Genomic DNA, 7,685 nt, shown 5'->3' with positions numbered 1-7,685 from the left:
TCCAACATATGTCTTATTCTGCTAGACTAAAGAAACTCCAGCTCTATTCAGTAGCATACCGCCTGCTCAGAGGTGATCTCTGCCTGACGTACAAGGCCATGTCCAATCAGGAACTGATGGACATGCTCCATCTCAAAAAATCCAAATCCATCAGAACCACGAGAGCTAAAGACTTAAACCTCGGCACAAGTATGAATAGGACATGCTGGAGGGATAGATTCATAACCAAGAGGCTTCCCATGCTCTGGAACAAGATCCCAGTTCATGTTAGGCAGAGCCCCTCACTGACTCTCTTCAAGAGAAATCTTGATGAGTGGATGGGAGATTGTAAGTTTACCCCAGGGGTCACATCTGTGTCACTACTAGACAGGGGCACAGTAAACTAATTCTGTTATATAAGAAGACCTACACTGTGTCACTACTAGACAGAGGCACAGTATTCTAAATCTATTCTGTGCATTTTTGTACCATTTTATGGGGTGGCGAAAGCCACATCACTATGGCTAGGCTTACAAATGCCCCAGGGCAGATAGCCTAGTACTAAACTATGAAACTATGAAAGATATGGTTCAACCTCCTCATTACTTTCTATGTCCAAGTGTGACAGTTTCACATCACCTTCCTACCTTAGACATCTCTGAAATGTCAATTTTAAACTCAAAAGGCTCATTACCCTGCTAAAACTCTTAATGTGATGCAATGCCAAGAAGAGCTGCAGGTCATAAAATGCCACTACAGAAGCACACCAAAGACCAACATTTTGATGACAACATGTTTAGATACATCACAACATTTAAATTTCTAGTTAAACATGTACAGCTTGTAATTTACAATGAAACAGTCATGTAATACATGAAAACCCCACTCCAGCAGACCATAAAAAAGATGATAAAACCACTTTTGTGTTTCCCATCAGCAGCTGCATAGCAGGAGATCGAATTGCAAAGTGAAACACAAGACTGGAGATAAAAGCTGAAAGGAACGAAGTACACTGACTGAGTCTGGAATATGTCTACAGAACATTAAACTGGTTCTGGGAAGTGATTTACTATAAACGAAAAACATCACCAGCTAGGAAGCATACCATGCTGTTAGTGTACATGAAAACTGTGCTTAGAAATGTACTGTTTACCACTTCTTAATTAGCCTATAAGGGAGATCATTTGTTCAGATAGTCTGTAGAGATGTACAGCACTTAGTTACTAGAACTTTAAAAGCTAAACCATTCAATAAATTTCCTATAAAACATAGTAAAAATTAGCTTTATACATCTCATATTACCCTAAGAGCTTTCTGTTACACTGTGAGCCAGAAATAAACAGAAAATCAGATCCTTTTCTTGCCAGGGCACAGTAGGAGCACCATACTAGCTGCTAGGGCACAAATCATATGTTGAAAAAAAAAATGCCAAAACACCATATCATGTAAGTATAGAATACATGATACATGGTAACAACTTGCCTATTATCCACTGTTAATATGAAAGAACATTTCACTAAAAAAAAAAAACAGTGAATACTATAACTTGCAAAATCCTGGCAATGTTAACAACACAGAAAAACTACTAGTTTTTCATGCTGAAGGAGAGGTAATCATTTGGATGAAGTGTTGGTATGCTAAAGTGAACAAGTCAAGGGTATAGATGCCAATACAAAAGAGAAGGGAAAATGTCGTGCTTGAAGGTATTTCTGCCACAGCAGAAAGAAAAAAAATATCATTAACCCAAATTCAAGATCAGAAAGTCAGACTTATTTTGTTCAGTGCTTCATTGTAAGAAAAATATGTATATTTTAAATAAATACAGCACATTTCGCCAGCATTCCAGATAAAAGACAGATCTTCCCATTGCAGACACTGGTGAATAGCAAAGTAGCTTAGATATGTCTAGTTCTTTGAAGTAGAAGTGATAGTGGTCAGTTAATACCTCCTGGATTACATTGATAGTTTCAACACCTCAGGAAGAATGTGGGAGAGGGTCTGTCAGCAATTGGGACTACAAACTGGAATCCTTAAAACATGCACTTCGACAAGTATATGTTTCAGAACATCTACAACTACTGTTAAGGAAGTAAGAACTGCTCAGAGGACAAAAATCAGAGTAATTCAAGCAGGAAAAAAAGGGAAAATGAAAATAGGTTGCAGAAGCTGTGCAAGATCTTTGCAACTCACACTACTGCTATTCTGTTTACATGGAAGTTAAAAGGAAATATTTCCTTATGTCTAGCATGTTTTGTATAAAGGGATAAGTGGATTCTGGGGGAAAAAAACTACTAGATAACTTTACAGTGACAGGTCCATTGAGATATAATAACCATAACCACTTAATGATTCTGATGCATAAAATAGTCAGGAGTACAAAACTTATAATGAAATACTGAGATATAGTGGCAACCATAATTTATTTATACTTTCTGTTGACTGGGTTAGTCTCACTAGGCTAATGGCTTCTTTTCAGGGGAGACCTGAGATGATATTTATATTGATTAGAGGAAAATTGACCAGGACACTTTGGAACTTCCCCTACTTTTGGTAGTCGGGGAAGAGTTTGTGTGTGACACAACTGACTTCCGGTTTCCGGGCTAGGCAAGGAGGCAGCCTGGAGAAACAGGAACCAAACATGGAGGCTGTAAGCCAAAGTGAAATGGTGGTGAAAAGTATCAAAAATGAACAAGAAATGGTAGAATTGCTACCAGAAATGTTCACAAATGATTTGGGAGCTGAGAAAATTTTGTTGTCAAATGAAGAGAAGGCTGAGAAGGAAATTGAGGTGAATGCAGTGGTGGTAATGGATTTGAAGTAACATTTCCAGAAATATTTGTTTGAATTAACAGAAACAGTGGAAAAATGCATTATTTCAACCCTCCAGTCAGGAGGGTTGCAGGATGTTTACCTGGAGGAGATGATAAACCAGAGTGAGCCAGAAGGTGTAGCTGCAGTACCCTGGAGTGAGATTATGGAGAAAATAGAAAAAACAAAATATACCAGAGAAGGTTCCAGAGAAAAAAACTTATGCTGAAACAGTGGGAGAAGTGGCCAAAGAGGAGATGGGAATAAAGGAAAAGAAGAAATGTGTTGTTCAGGTGAGCAGTAAAAAGGAAGAAAGTTTGGACAGATATGCGGTATGGGACAATGTTATAGTACAGCTGGGCGTTAAAGTTAAAGAGGTAAGAACTTTCATTTTAATTAACAAAGAAAAATGTTGTGACTTGATATTTGAAACTTGTCAGTCTAAGGAAAAGTTTCGGGGGGTTATGAAAAAAAAAGAAAACATACTTTCATGGTCAGAATATGTTGTACAACTTTTTTTAGACAAACAAAAAAGGATTCTGATTCAGTTTACAACTGAAGTGAAAGCAAAAGAACTGAAATAACTTTTACTGACAATATATAAAGAAGTGATGGATGCTACTAAATATATGATAAAAGAGGACTATGGACAGGGGGGTGGGAATATGTAGTCATTTTAAAAATGGAAAATGACAATGAGATACATATACCTAGTATTATTAATGTTCACGGTAATAGATGTTTTGTGAAATAGAAAGGTCAACCTAAAGTCAACCTAAAACGTACTATTTTTGTGGGATGAATGATCATTTAATCAATAAATGTGACAAAAATATGTTATTTATGTAGTCAGGTAGGTCATAATGCAATGAAATGTGAATTAAAGTGTAAAATATGGCAATGCAGGACATTCATGGTTAGAGTGTTAGATAGAGACCCAAGAAAATGAAAACAAAAAAAAAAACTGTAAAAGAAGTTATACTAGAAAGGAGATAGAAAAGGATGTTATACAAGAAGATACACCACAACTGGAAAATGTAGAAGTTGTTTTTAAAATTAGACAGAAAGATAAAGAAAAAGAAAAATACACAGATGAGACAATTGAAAAAGACACAGAGTAGCATATAGTAAAAGGCAAGAAAAATCAATAGAAAAAGAGGGGAAGAAAAAGAAAGTTTAAAAATATAAAGGTAAGGGAAATTAAGAAAGGTAAGCTATAAAATATATATTTATACAACTGTTCTATAAAGCTGAAAGTTTTAGCTTTAAATATGTGAACAGTATGAAAAATATTAAGAAGAGAATTAATATTATATATTGGTGTGTGGCTGTAGATGCTCAAATAATAGTGTTAGAAGACATTAGATTGTTAATGGAAGAGGAAAGGGTAGAAACAGAAAGGTTTTGGAATGGTAATATTATATGGAACATAGGTAAAGAAATGTGATCAGGTATACGTATATTGTGTATACAGAATATTAAGATATTAGATATAGCAATAACAGAACTAGGGAGAATAACTGTAGTCAATTTCAGATGGGAAAAGCATGTATATTGGGTTATAGCCTTATATGTGACAAAAAAGAGAGAGAAGTAATGTTTAAAAGTATACTTAATTATATTTTGGAAATATGGCTATAATAATGGCAGGTGATTTTAATTGTAAACTAAGGAATAAAAAGGACTGTGATATTAAAATAGTTACAGAAATTATGAGGAGTGGATAATTAAAATATAGGACAATAAACCCTGGACCTATAAAAGTAATGAAATTAAGATGGAAATTGATTACTTCTTAATATCAGAATGTTTAAAAATCACTCAGAAAGGAATAAAATACAATTTTTTTTCATCATGTGGCTATTTGGATAAAAAAATCATGAAAATGAGGAATATGTTAAAATAGGAAAAGGAATAGATAGAATTAATGAAAAAGATTTAGATATAGAAGAGAGAAAAGAGCTTATTGAATTTATAGTATGAGATATTTCAATGAAAATTGGACTATTTGATGGATACAGTTTGAAAAGAAATATAAAAAAGGTAGTTTAGAAGAAAAGAAGAAAAGAGTAAAAATAGACACATAGTATTAAGTAAAGAACTTTTTAATGGTTTAGTAGAAACATGTAAGATATTGTATGAAAAAGAAAGAGAACTAAATAAAAGAAATCAAGAAAAATTAATAATCTGTTATATAAGCAAAATATTGCTTACAAGGTAAAAAAGAAGTAGCACCATATTGAAGTAAAATAATCAAAGAAAGAAAATTAATAAGAGAATTAAATAAAAAAGGGAGACAAAAGCAAGAAGAACTATGTGAAATAATTAAGATTTATGTAATAGATTTATATGACAAAAGAGAATTGTGCATAGAGCAAATTTAGTTAGAGATTTAATAAAGAAGACAATGAATATTTAGAGAAAAAAATAAATATAAATGAGTTGAATGAGATTATGAAAGATATTAAAATAAATTCAACCAGAGGATTAGATTGGATTGAATATAATATGTATAAAGAAATGCAAGACTGGCAAAAATGATATTTATATAAGTGATGAATGAATGGATTAAGTATAATATTAAAGAAAATTGGTTTAAGTATAAATAAAGAGAAAAGTAAAGGATTTGGTTATGAAGGTATAATAGGAGGTGTAGAATATAATAAATCGTTGATAGATAAATAGGGTATAGTATTTGGTAGAAGTGAATATAAACATGAGCAATGGGTCAACATTATTAAAGGAATCAAAGATATCATTGTTTTATGGACAACATATAGATTTCCATATAGAAAGAAAACACATTTGATAAACACTATAATATTGGGTAAAATAGCTTATATTGCAAACATTTACATGATACCCATGAAGTTGTTTTTGTTTTTCTTTCGGCTTTTCCTGGTTAGGGGTCGCCCCATCAGAACTCCAGTCCGCTAATGACTGGCAGTAGATTTTTACAGATTTTTATAGTGCCGAGGTGTCAGCTCGACGCCCAACCTTCAACGAAGGCACGGCCATTCACACATGTCTTTTGAACACCACTCGACCATGGGGAGGACATGCAGACTCCACACAGAAGGTGCTCCAGCCAAGAATCGAACAGAAGAACCTCTTTCTGTGAGGCAACAATGCTACCGCTGCACCACATACCACCATATTGTGAAAGAAAGAAAAAAAAGATGATGATGATATTTATATTATTTATGATATTGATGATGAAAAGAGAAAGAAGATTTTATATATATATATATATATATATATATATATATATATATATATATATATATATATATATATAATAAAAGCAGAGCAGCTGAGACTGATAAATTTAGTTGTGTATGCAGCTTCTTTAAATATGTATAAATTATTAAAAGGAGTTATGAAAGATAATAAGGATGTGGAAAAGGCAATAACATATGCTAAATATAAGTAACTTTGGGAAGAAATTGGAATGAAGAAAAGAAGTAAAAGTGTTATTAATGAAGAAATTAAAGAATTTCATAGTAAAAGTGTGTTATGGAAACTAAAAAGGAATGCAATAGAAAAGAACAAAAAAGAATAGTATGTTAATGTTATGAAATCTTTTTATTTTGTTGATTCATGGAAAGAGTTAGAAATAAGTAAGAAGAACACAATAATGATGAGATATACAAATTATAAAGAATTAAAGAATGCAATGTTTTTTGTGAAGGTTGTCCATAGATAAATTGCCAGTAAAAACAAATGTGGCATACAAAAGTAAACAGGATAGAGTAAGCAATTAGTGTAAAGAATTCGAAACTACAGAACATGTATTTTTAAAATGTGACAAAATTCAACAGTTGTAGAAAGAAATATGTAAGCATGATTTGGTTAAAGATTATTTGAAATTTGAAATGTTAAATATGCACAATGTAGAACAAGGTTATTATGGAACAAGAAAGGGCAAAGAAATGGATAGAGTAATATTTTATGTAGCATGCACACTATGGAGCAAGAGACTTAATGAGATCAAATACAATGGAAAATGAACATTGATAAAAATATTGGAGAAAATATGGTTTTGGTTGTAGGTAAAAGGGTCAGGGGAAATACTTAAAAAGAAGATGTATCGAGTGATGTTATTCATGTAAATAATGTAAATATGTGAATATATACATACTATATGTAAATATGTAAATATTATGAAATGTACGAATGCTTATAAATAAAAAAAACTATTCTTTGCAAATGGGAACTGATTTCACTGTTACACTTCTGACTTCCATTCCGAACACATAGCTCAGAGAAGATGGAAGGAAGATAGATGAGGTGAGAGAGTGTGAAGAGGTTATCAAGCAGGAAGTAGAAGAAAAGGTTATGGATAAAGTAGTGGCATTAGAAAGCTACCAGTTATCACAGGAAAATGAGGTTGGAGGATCAGATGAGTTAGACAGTTCATAGGAGAAGGGTGAAGTGAAGGAGGATGGCGAAATGAAGATTGTCAAACCTTCACAGGACTCTGAATACATGTTCTAAAAGGTTGTGTTTGATGGGTCAAGATCAGAATGCATAATTACAACCCTCTAATCATGCAGCTTAACGGTAAAGAAGAAAAGGAACTTGAGAGGTATAAGTTATGGGATACAATGAGCAGGTTTTGGAACTTCCCATAAAGAGGTAAGAACCTTTATATATCTTAATAAAGACATGTATTGTGACATTTTGTTCAATATTTTTAAATAGTATTCTAATTCATTTTAAAAAGTTAATAGAGCAACATGTTTTGCATCAATATGCATTTTTTTGAACAATAAGAAGTATAAAACTCTAATGACTTGCATTACTGACTAACAGTAATCCCAAGTGAATTAACAGGAAATTAAAAATGGTTTGAAAGACATGACAAACACTTGATGCAAAAACAGGGACATTCTTCA

The sequence above is a fragment of the Protopterus annectens genome, chromosome 6.part0 (genome assembly GCF_019279795.1).
Source record: "Protopterus annectens isolate FY-2018-M chromosome 6.part0, PAN1.0, whole genome shotgun sequence".
Lineage (NCBI taxonomy): Eukaryota > Metazoa > Chordata > Ceratodontiformes > Protopteridae > Protopterus > Protopterus annectens.
This window is presented reverse-complemented; position numbering follows the sequence as displayed.